Source organism: Peromyscus maniculatus, chromosome 8 (assembly GCF_049852395.1).
Source record: "Peromyscus maniculatus bairdii isolate BWxNUB_F1_BW_parent chromosome 8, HU_Pman_BW_mat_3.1, whole genome shotgun sequence".
Classification (NCBI taxonomy): domain Eukaryota; kingdom Metazoa; phylum Chordata; class Mammalia; order Rodentia; family Cricetidae; genus Peromyscus; species Peromyscus maniculatus.
The window spans coordinates 93,373,677-93,384,412 of NC_134859.1; the positions used below are offsets into that span (position 1 = coordinate 93,373,677).

Below are 10,736 nucleotides of genomic sequence, written 5' to 3' on the forward strand. Positions count from 1 at the left end.
GACCTGTAATCCTAGAACTAATGAGACTGAGGTAGGAGGATCAAGAGGTTGAGGCCAGCTTGGCTACCAAAGAGATTCTGGGTCAAGGAAAAAAAACAATCTAAAAACAGACAGACATTCATCTGAATACTGAGGAACTTCCTCTTCTACTTTGTGTGACATTAAGATCAGTATGCTGCTTTCAAATGTCCTTAAAATTCAAAATTACAATGGAAGGATAAGGCAGATGGATGATATGTCATTCAAAGCATAAATCCATTTTTATCAAGAACATGTAACACTACAATACACTGGCAAAGCAATGTTCTTAGTAGACAGATACAGAAATGGCCTTTTTATTTGTTGATTTGTGGTGCTAGATATCCAGCCCAGGGCCTCACACATGCTAGACAAGCACCCTACCACTAGGTATACCCCATCCTAGATATAGCTTCATTATTTACAAGCAAGTTATCTTTTTGTTGTTGTTTAATGGTTTTTCAAGACAGGGTTTCTCTGTGTAGCCCTGGCTGTCCTGGAACTCACTTTGTAGACCAGGCTGGCCTCAAACTGAGAGATCTGCCTGCCTCTGTCTCTTGAGTGCTGGGATTAAAGGCGTGCATCACCACCACCCAGCCAGTTATTTTTAAGATTCTACTACTACTTGAGATGACTGAAGTCCTCAGAAGTAAGAATGAGGTCTCAGTTTTGGCTAGTAGGACTAAATCCTATACACTTTGCACAAACTGAAAATCTATTTTAGGGTAGTCAACATTTACATTAAAAGTATGGGTTGGAGCCAGGCGGTGATGACGCATGCCTTTAATCCAGCACTTGGGAGGCAGAAGCAGGTGAATCTGAGATAGCCTGGACTACATAGTGAGTTCCAGGACAGCCAGAGCTTCACAGGGAAACCTTGTCTCAAAAAACAAACAAGCAAAGAAAAAGTAATGGTTGGGAAAGCTGAGCTGAATAGCATTTGCTTAGCATGCCCAAGGCCCTAAATTTAATCACCAGTATGGAAAAAAAATTCATTTTATTTTTCTTTATCCGAAACAGCAGCTATGATGAAGATGTTTATATATTAAACCTGGAAAAGGGTGTGGCATCTCCAACTTGTCTTACAACCCCAGAGTCTATGTTGGGTCAGGCCTTGGAAGAAAACCAGGCAGCTTTCCTCATCAAGCATGCACCTCCTTTGACAGGACCCTGGTGCCTGACCATAGTGATACAAAATGGTGTAAGACACATGATACACTCTTGGGAGTAGCACCTTAATTCGTTGTGGAAGTGAGATGTGCACCAATAAACAGGACAGGGGAATGGACAAGAAGGAAGGAGCAACTTCCTATGGAATTCAACAAAAACAAGGGTGAGTGGCAGTGGGCCTGGAATAGCAAAGGTGACTTAAAGAAAATGGAGATTCCAAGCCAAAGAGTGTAACTGTTATGTAGTATCTGCTGTCTTATGCAAAGTTCTATTGCCAGCTTAGACAACAGTGTTTGCCACAGTAGTCCCTCAGTAACACTAAACAACTCCCCAAAAGTGGAGAGAAGTGTGTTAGCACTTTGAATACACTCTCCAGTGTGTGAGGACCATGAGCCTTCAATGCGTGCTAAGGAAAGGCTGTATTAGCAGGGGGTGGGAAGCCACTGTAAGCTTTGAACAGAAAGATGCACACAATGGTGGTCTAAGCAGTGTGTCTTCCATCTTGTGCCCACAGATCACTTAGAGATCTTGTTAAAATGTAAAATGCCGGCTGCAACTCAGAAGGTCTGGAATGGGCTGGGAAGTTCGACCACACTCCCTTGAAGTGCCAGCACTGTTGGCATGTGGACCATGGCATTAACTAACATTTGAGAAATCTTGTTTAGAAGAACATTCCAAGAAATGTTCATCTGTAAAGGAATGAAGAAAGGGAGGGGTCAAAGTAACCCAGAGAAAAGCATGCTGGTTATAAAACAGTTTTCCCGGGGAGAGGAGCCTGTGGCAGTAGAAACCCCAGGGAACAGATGAGAGGCTAAGAATAAAAAAATGATCAAGCTGTCACAACAGCAGCCCAGGCTATCGAGCCCATCCTCTGCCCTTTGGAAATTTGAGGCAGGGCCTCCTACATACGAAGCTGACCTCAAACTCACTATGTGACTGCCCATGACCTTGAATGTCTGACTCTTCTGCTTCCATGCTCCTAACTGCTAGGATCACAAGCTTGCATCACCAGGCATGGCTGGAGAATATCTTTTACAAACTGTCCTAGACAGATGTCACTTCCAGGGAGTGTGGCAGAACTTCCCAGCCCATGCCAGACCTTCTATCTAGACAGTCCAGCTGGAAACTGCAGAGACTTAAAACCGTATCTGGGGATCCATTCTACAACTGATGATTCTAATTGTGTGTTTGTGTTCTTGAGTGATTAAAAAGAGATTAATATGCCACTGAACCAATGCCAGAAATAGGAAAGCTCAGAAGTAGAAGTGGCTTTAATGTAAGGGTAAGTTAAAATATTTATTTAGTGTATAAGTACGAGTGTGTAGTGTATGCACATGTGCATGGGGGGGTATGCCTGAGGGTGTCCATGAAGGGGTGTGTACACAGAGGCCAGAAGAGAACAACAGGTGTCTTTCTCTGTCAGGTTCAAGTTTAACTAATGTAGAGAGTTCAATAATGTTGAGAAGGAATATATCTTCCAAAAATGGGGGATAGCCATTTGTTAGAAAGGTAGTATTGATGTTTAAGAACAGGTTAAAGATGGCTATGTGGATTTAGAGGTCAACAGCTAAGGCTATAAAAGTGATAGGAATCCAAAGCTGAGAACGATAGCTCATGCTTGCGATCTCAGCACTCAGGAGACAGAGACAGGATCAGGAATTTAAAAATTTAACATCATCCTTGGCTACAACCTGTCGTAAAAAAAAAAAAAAAAAAAGTGGAGTATAAAGACCCTACTTCCCTTCTTGTCCCCAATATAATTTTGATATTCACTCAGTAATCATCTCAAGTATCCTGTGTCACAGAGGCTCCCACTAACCACTTGCTTTCCCCGTCATAACTGTGTGTGTGTGTGTGTGTGTGTGTGTGTGTGCATTCCTGTTTGCATGCACGGTGAGGCTAAAGGACATTGGGTGTCCCACTCTCCCACTCAGCCTTACTCCCTGAGATAGGTTTCTCACTAAACCTGGACAGAGGCTGGCAGCCAGCAAGCCCTGATGTCTCTCTTGTCCCACATGGCTGTTGACATGAGTGCTGGAGACTGGACCTCGGGTCCTCATGTTTCAGCAGAATGTCCCTTATCCAGAGCCACCTCTGCGGCCACCCAACCATACTCGGAATTGCTTCGTTACCTCTCCTACTACAAGAGGTACAGAAAGAAGCCACTTGCTCTGTGGACTGTTTTCTTTTCCTTTTTCTGTTTTTGTCACTGGGCCCCCAAATTTCCTACATGTCTGAGATCACAACTATAAACATGGCCAAAATTCTTCTAAGAAACCTAATTAAAGGGTGAATCGAGCCAACCAATGCAGCACTATAACTAATGACTAAATTATTAGGTAGCTTTTTTTTTTGGTAGTGCTAGGAATGGAATACAAGTCCTCACTAACGATAAGCAAGCACTCAGGCACTGAGCCACACCCGCAGTCTCAAATTTGGTGTATCACCTCTCAGGGAGCAGAATCCGTCTCAGGTATTGGGTATCTCTAAAGTATCAACTAATTCACGAGGACCCGTCCACATATTGGAACTTGGTTCTACCTCAACAGGTCTTTCAGAAAGACTGATGCCAACGGCCTGGGAGAAGGGGGTCAAGCTGAAGAATCTTAGGGTCTTCGCTGAAGGCAGAGTTGAGAAGTTAGCTCTCTATTTCCTAAAATTATGGACAATTTTATTTAACCACTCCCCTTCTGTCATGCTCACTCTCGGCCGCCAGACACAATTCCCAAAACTGCTGGGGAGCACTCAAAAAGACAATCAGAAATTCTTCGTTTTGACCAAAGCAGAGAATAACCCTGATCTTGCTTCCTCGTGAGAGTTCAACTCGATGCCCGACCAGCATCGCCTGAAACGGAGGCTCCGGTCGAGAGGTCAGCACTAGGGTCTGCTGTTACTTTGCGGGGAGGACCAAACGACATCTGGTCCCAGGCACTCCATCTGGAAGCCCCGGAAAAGATGGGTAGGGCAGGCAGGAGCTAGCCTCTCCGGTCCGGCAACTCTGCTCAGCGTCTCCCCAGCCAGGCCCAAGCCTATTCTGTTCTCAGGCTGTAACCCGTCAATGTGGGAACCCAGAACCCGGGTTAAATGAGGGCCCGAGGAGGGCGAGGGTGAGCCGGGAAGGCCGCTGAGGCGCGCCCCGGAGGAGAGGGACTCGGAGTCGGGCAAGAGGGACCGGCCCCAGGGAGCGCACCAGGCGGCCCCGCCACCCGGTACCTGGTCTAGGAGTCAGAGCGCAGTACCGACTCGTCTCGGCTCCGCCTCCTCAGTTTGGTGGCCGCGCTGCCGCCAGGCCGGTTGCTGGGCGGGAGGTACGCAACGTGCCATGCGCAGTGGAGGGATCCAGGGAGGCTGACAGGGCCTCGCCACGCCCACAGAGGAAGCCCCGCCCCTCCCACGGAAGATGCTCCTCCTTACCCCGCCCCACGGAGGAAGTCCCGCCCCTCCCCGACGGAAGAAGCCCTGCTCTGCCCCACCCAAGAAGGAAGCTCCGCCCCTCGCCTCCCTGGGCAGAAGCTCCTCGTTCTCGGAAGAGGCTCCGCCTTACCCTGCCTATCAAGGAAGCCCCGCCCCTCCCCGCCCCACCCATCTCCTCCCACAGAGGAAGCTCCGCCTTTCCCCCCCGAGGGCCTGTCTGCTTCCCACGTTACCGCCGGCATGTTCGTGAACCCTCATCCGCTGTGGCGGGGAGAGAACTGTTAGTCATCTTTTAACCTTCCTTTGCTAAGGCAAGAAGAGGGTCCCCGTCAAGCCAAAGACCTAAATGACTAGTTAGTCATTGATGTAGAAGGTGGTCCCAAAGGGCCCTGGAGCCTCCGTACCCCCCATCTGCCGCAGGGAGAGACAAGTCAAGGGCAGCCATAGATAGCTACCGACTTGGCTAGCAGGAGTATTCCCCCCAGTCCACCCCATCCGCCGCAAATCATTTCACCTGGTAGCGCTTAAATGAGCAAACCCTTCATATGCCTGATTTGGGTCTGTCTCAGGCATTAGGAACAAACTAAAGAGGAAACTCACCCTGTGTCTGTGCCCCAAGTTCCTTCTCTGTAAAGCAAGGAAATTTGCTCAACTAAACGAGAGCTATCTTTTTGTTCCTGAACCCTCCTTCATCCTTAACTTTTTTTTGTACTGGGTTTGAGTCTCATGTAGCCTGGGCTGGCCTTGAACTCAAGAGATCAGCTTGCCTCTGCTGGGATTCAAGCTTGGTGGTATGATGAGTTTGCCTTTGTGAAGGAAGACAGGTAGCAGAGACTAAGGCATATAGGGCTGATCAAATGAAGCCCTCCAGATGCAGCAAGGCTTCCTCCTGTGGGAACTAAGGATTTTTAGTCACTTCAGTTGCTGTGGGGTGCTGTCAAATAATACTTGTTTTCTCCGGTTCTGTCTACTCACAGATTTATACTGGTCTAATAACTTCCAAGATGTGTAATTTTGGAAACATCCAAATGGGGGGCTTGATGGAAATACACCAAATATAACAGGGGATTTCACTGTTTTACACACTTTTTTTTTTTTTTCCAAGACAGGGTTTCTTGGTGAAGTTTTGGTGCCTTTCCTGGAACTCACGCTGTAGAGCAGGCTGGCCTCGAACTCACAGAGATCCGCCTGGCTCTGCCTCCCGAGTGCTGAGATTAAAGTTGTGTGCCCACCGCCCAGCTTGTTTTACACATTTCTGTAATCTTACCTAGTGCTTTGACATTTTCAAGCACAACCTCAGTCTCAAAATGTTTCTTTCAGAAGTGAACCTAATGGATCCATAAAAAGCAAGAGAGTGGAAGAAAATTCAGTCTCTGCCAGTTCCCATCGTTTTTTGGAACTGAGAGTATTAGAGAAAGCAATGAAAAGATGCCAACTTCATTTTGCTTTAAAATTGTTTAAGTATGTGTACTTGAGTGTACTTATGCACACCACACGTGTGCATACACAGGCAGAGGTAGAGGGTGTCGTATCCCCTGGAACTGGAGTGACAGATAGTTGTGGGTGCTGGATCCTTTCCAAGAGCAGCAAGTGCTATTAAGTGCTGACCCATCTCTCCAGCCCCAAACTTGCGTTTTGAGGCAATTCTAGCCCAGGCTGGCCTGGAACTCGCTCCGTAGCCCAGGTTGGCCTTAAACTCAGAGATCTTCCTGCCTCTTCTGGGATTACAGATGTGAAACACCACACCAGGCTGTAATTGTCAAGACAATCTCAAATTGAGATTTCCTTTCCCCTTGCTCTCCCTTCTTCTTTGGACTGTACTAGAGATTGAGCCTAGGACCTCACATATGCTGGGCAAGTGCCTTAGCCCTAAAACCTCTCTCTTACAGTCTTACAATGGGATGTGTTAACACTAGGTACTTCATCTGTCCTAATACCTAGTAACCCAGCCACCACATTTTCTAACAGGATGTTATAATTTGAGGATCAGCATGGCTAAAAGATTTTACCAACTGTATGACTACCTACCAAAGCTATTCAGAGTCCCAGCCTGCTTCAAGGAGCAAATACATAGGTTTTATATACCAATCAGGGTAAGTCTGAACAAACTGTATAATGAAAGATCAACATTCAGAGGTTACAGAGTGAGCCCTGGAAGGCACAAGTTCCTGATGCTTTTGACTTATAGAGTAAGAGTGTTTAACATTTCCAGAGCTTTTGGAAACTGACTTGAAGCCTAAAGGGATGGATGCAGACAGGTTGAATTGGCTACTTGCTTTTTTTTTTGGTTTTTCGAGACAGGGTTTCTCTGTGTAGCTTTGCGCCTTTCCTGGAACTCACTTGGTAGCCCAGGCTGGCCTTGAACTCACAGAGATCCGCCTGGCTCTGCCTCCCAAGTGCTGGGATTAAAGGCGTGAGCCACCACCGCCCGGCTCTGTTTGTTTTTGAGACAGGGTTTCTAGTGTAACAGTCCTGGCTATCCTGGAATTCACTCTGTACAACAGGCTGGCCTGAAACTTGCTTCGTAGACCAAGCTGGCCTTGAATTCACAGAGATCCACCAGCCTCTGCGTCCCAAGTGCTGGGATTAAAGGCTGGTGTGCCCCACTGCCACCCAGCATAAATTATCTTTTTTTTTTTTTTTTTTTTTTGGTTTTTTGAGACAGGGTTTCTCTGTGTATTCCTGGCTACTTGTGTTTTTAACTCTATTGTTTAAATACATAAGCCTCCACATGAAAACACCTATGTGAACTCCTTGCTTAAAAGAATACTCAAGGGCTAGAGAGATGGCTCAGAGGTTAAGAGCACTGGCTGTTCTTCCAGAGGTCCTAAGTTCAATTACCAGCAATCACATAGTGGCTCACAACCATCTATAATGAGATCTGGTGCCCTCTTCTGGTGTGCAGGAATACATGCAGACAGAACACTGTATACAAAATAAAAAATAAATCTTAAAAAAAAAAAAACCTCAACTGAAAAAGGGGAATGTGTGGATGTATAGAACAAGTTGACCAGGACTACTTATCTGTAAAGTATTTTCAACCTTATGCTCTTTCCATTTTACTGCCTAGTGTGCACAAATCCAGAGTTTTCCTGACATAGGAGACTGGCTTCAGTTCTAGCTCTGATAAGAGATAAGCTAATTGAAAAATTGAAATATGGACAGAAGAAATCTATGTAAATATGCAAATTTAAAATATGAATGGAGGGAGGGGAGAGAAGTGTGGGTACAAATATGAGCAAGGTACAATGCTATGTGTATGAACATGTAATAAGGAAATTCATTATTTTGTATGCTAACTAGAAATACCTTTAGAAAGAGGAAAACACTTATGAAAAGCAGCATGTTCAGCCGGGCGGTGGTGGCGCACGCCTTTAATCCCAGCACTCGGGAGGCAGAGGCAGGCGGATCTCTGTGAGTTCGAGGCCAGCCTGGGCTACCAAGTGAGTTCCAGGAAAGGCGCAAAGCTACACAGAGAAACCCTGTCTCGAAAAACCAAAAAAAAAAAAAAGAAAAAAAGAAAAAAAAAAGAAAAGCAGCATGTTCAACAGACAGGCAGAGGCAGTATCATCTTGTTCCTCAGTGACCTCCAAGGAAAGGAATACTTTAAAAAGATCAGGGTGGGCTGGGGAGATGGCTCAGTGGTTAAGAGCACTGACTGCTCTTCCAGAGGTCCTGAGTTCAATTACCAGCAACCACATGGTGGCTCACAACCACCTGTAATGAGATCTGGTGCCCTCTTCTGGCCTGCAAGGACACATGCAGGCAGAACACTGTATACATAATAAGTAAATAAATCTTAAAAAAAAAAAAAAAAAAAAAAACCTGAGCCCATGAGTTGGAAACTAGCCTAAGTAACACTCAGCAAGTAGTCCTCTCAGAAAACAAGTAGATGTGGTGGTACACACCTATCACCCCAGCACTCCAGGCTGAGGCAGGGGCATTGCCACGAATGCCAGGCCAGTCTGTGTTATAGATGAGACCTTGTCTCAAAAACAAAGCAAGAAAGCAATACGATCTACCATTAGGAAAAATCATAGCTTTCTTTTATTCCTTCTCAAATTCAGAGGGTTGAGACCATTGTGAACTTGTACAAAGATAATGCCGTCTTCCTTTGTTAAAAGATTTTATTTATGTTCAGATGCATGTGAATGCAGTTGCCTGTAGAGACCAGAAGAGGGCAGCAGATCCCCTAGAGCTGGAGTTAGAATCAGCTAGTAGCTGAGATTTCAATGTGGGTCCTTTGCAAGAGGAGTAAGTACTCTTAATCCTTAACCTTCTCTCCAGCCCTGCTGTGTCGTCCTCTTGCAATCAAATCTGCTGATCACCAAACACTGGGATTAAAGACACATGACACCACACCCAGCCAGGCTTCTTTTTACTTTTACTTTGTTTCAGTAGTCTGTAATAGAAGCCACCCCTATAGGTCTAACTCTTTTATATCCTTTAACATCAACATTGAGCCATCTCACTGGTCCTAGCAATTGGTTTCACTGATGCTGAAGCCAAGTCTTTGTTTTATTTTTACTTTATTATTATTTTGTTTAATGCCAAATGCTGTTTATTGAAGGAAGGAAAAGTCTTAAATACAGGTTTACAGCACAATGGGAGAACCCTGGAGGGCAGAAATTTGCTACCAATTTTTTACAATCTTGCATCTAAGCTGTTAATGCCCATTATGCAGTATACACAGACAAGGAACTTCCCTTAAGCATTCAGGAGGGTGTAACCCGGCAGGGAATTAGCATAGGGAGGATATCAAGGTCAAGGTCAGCAAGCAAGGCAACAGTTACCCAAAACAGGGGCCAGGACCCTACGGGTCCCCCTATTACTAAAAAATGAGCTTCTGACTTAGGTTGCATGGGACGTCAGCAGGTCACCTTACCCATCATGGAGACGCCTGCCCAGGCCACACAGGTGCTCTGTCTTAGGTTGGTGAATGCCCCCCTGGCATTACCCATCTCTGAATACTCATTATTATACAGGCTCAATCGTGTGTGAGCTGCAGAGTTAACTGCTGCCAAAGATCTCAAAGTGGCACTGGGCTTGCAATCTGTGTGTTCGACACAGAAAAGACCAACAGAGGTCCTATCCCACCCATAGCCAGTAGGCTAAAGGCAACTGAGCCATTCCCTTCCTTAAGGAGCCTTACTGCAAATTGGAGTCCTTGTAAGATAGTATCCCAAAAGCCAATGGAACTTGAGTTTATAAATTTATAATTTTCAAAGCCAATCAAACTGTATATAACTACTGAATTAAATTTGTCATGCCCAATAGAATGAAAGATTAACTAACTGTGGTAGCTACTTTTGCTGCCAGGGTTTCTACTGTGCTAGCTGTAGTAAGCAATTATGAAATGGTAATCCCAGAAACAGTAGCAGCAATGGCTGCCACTGCTATAACAGCAACGACGGCAGCAGCAATGTCAAATTCTCTTCTGGAGCGTGTGGACATCCACTAGCATGGATACAACTCCAGTAATACGAACCACCAAAGCCCATTTTTCTTGATCCCAGCATGACTTTAGCTGGCAGCTCTTCTGGAGAATCCAACCGCATGGCTACAGTTCCTAGGCTTACATTAATGCTTGCCAAAGCTGGCCATATTGGGCTCTCAATCCCCATTGGTATCAGAAGGAAGTCTTTGTTTTATATTTCAGAACTCCAGGCAAAGGGATTTGGAAAGCATGGTTTCTTTCCAGTGTGATGTAAAACAAGATTCTCCTCACTTGGTCCACTTATGCATAAGATATCTTAACCCAAGGAAAATACTATAATGGCTTGAATCTTAAAAGTCCACCCAAAATGCCATGGTAAAGACTGAGTCAATAGCCAGTGACAGACACTATGGGTAGATGATGGAAACTGTAGACAGAAGCCAGATCATTGAGGCTGTGTCCTTGAGCTGTTAGAAGCCCTGCCCTCCTATCTGTCAGCACCCTGACCGCTGTGAAGTAATGGCTTTGCCCACTACAAGCTGTCTCCCCTGGGCAAGAGGGCAAAGTCCAGGAATTTTTCCTAGTTGAAGTTTACTATCTCAGCTATTTTGTCACAATGGTAGAAAGCTGACTAATAAGAGTTCATTAATAACATATGCGGCTAAGGTGGGCTGAGTGCAGTGGCACACACATTTAG

The 10,736-nt window shown here is 45.5% G+C and overlaps 1 protein-coding gene across 9 annotated transcripts in view; it reads right to left on the reverse strand.

Annotated features, from left to right (window-relative positions):
- The window catches only part of Strada (STE20 related adaptor alpha), a 31,259-nt gene extending 26,548 nt beyond the window's left edge, over positions 1-4,711 (reverse strand). For 2 of the 9 annotated variants that reach the window (XM_076543560.1, XM_006970511.4), the window contains exon 1: positions 4,402-4,583. The gene's annotated coding sequence lies outside the window, so the exon portion shown is untranslated. Of the gene's footprint in view, positions 1-3,635 lie in introns of all 9 variants that reach the window. The other 7 variants (XM_076543563.1, XM_076543561.1, XM_076543564.1 and 4 more) reach the window with 7 other exon arrangements.
- Positions 4,712-10,736: the final 6,025 nt, after the last annotated feature.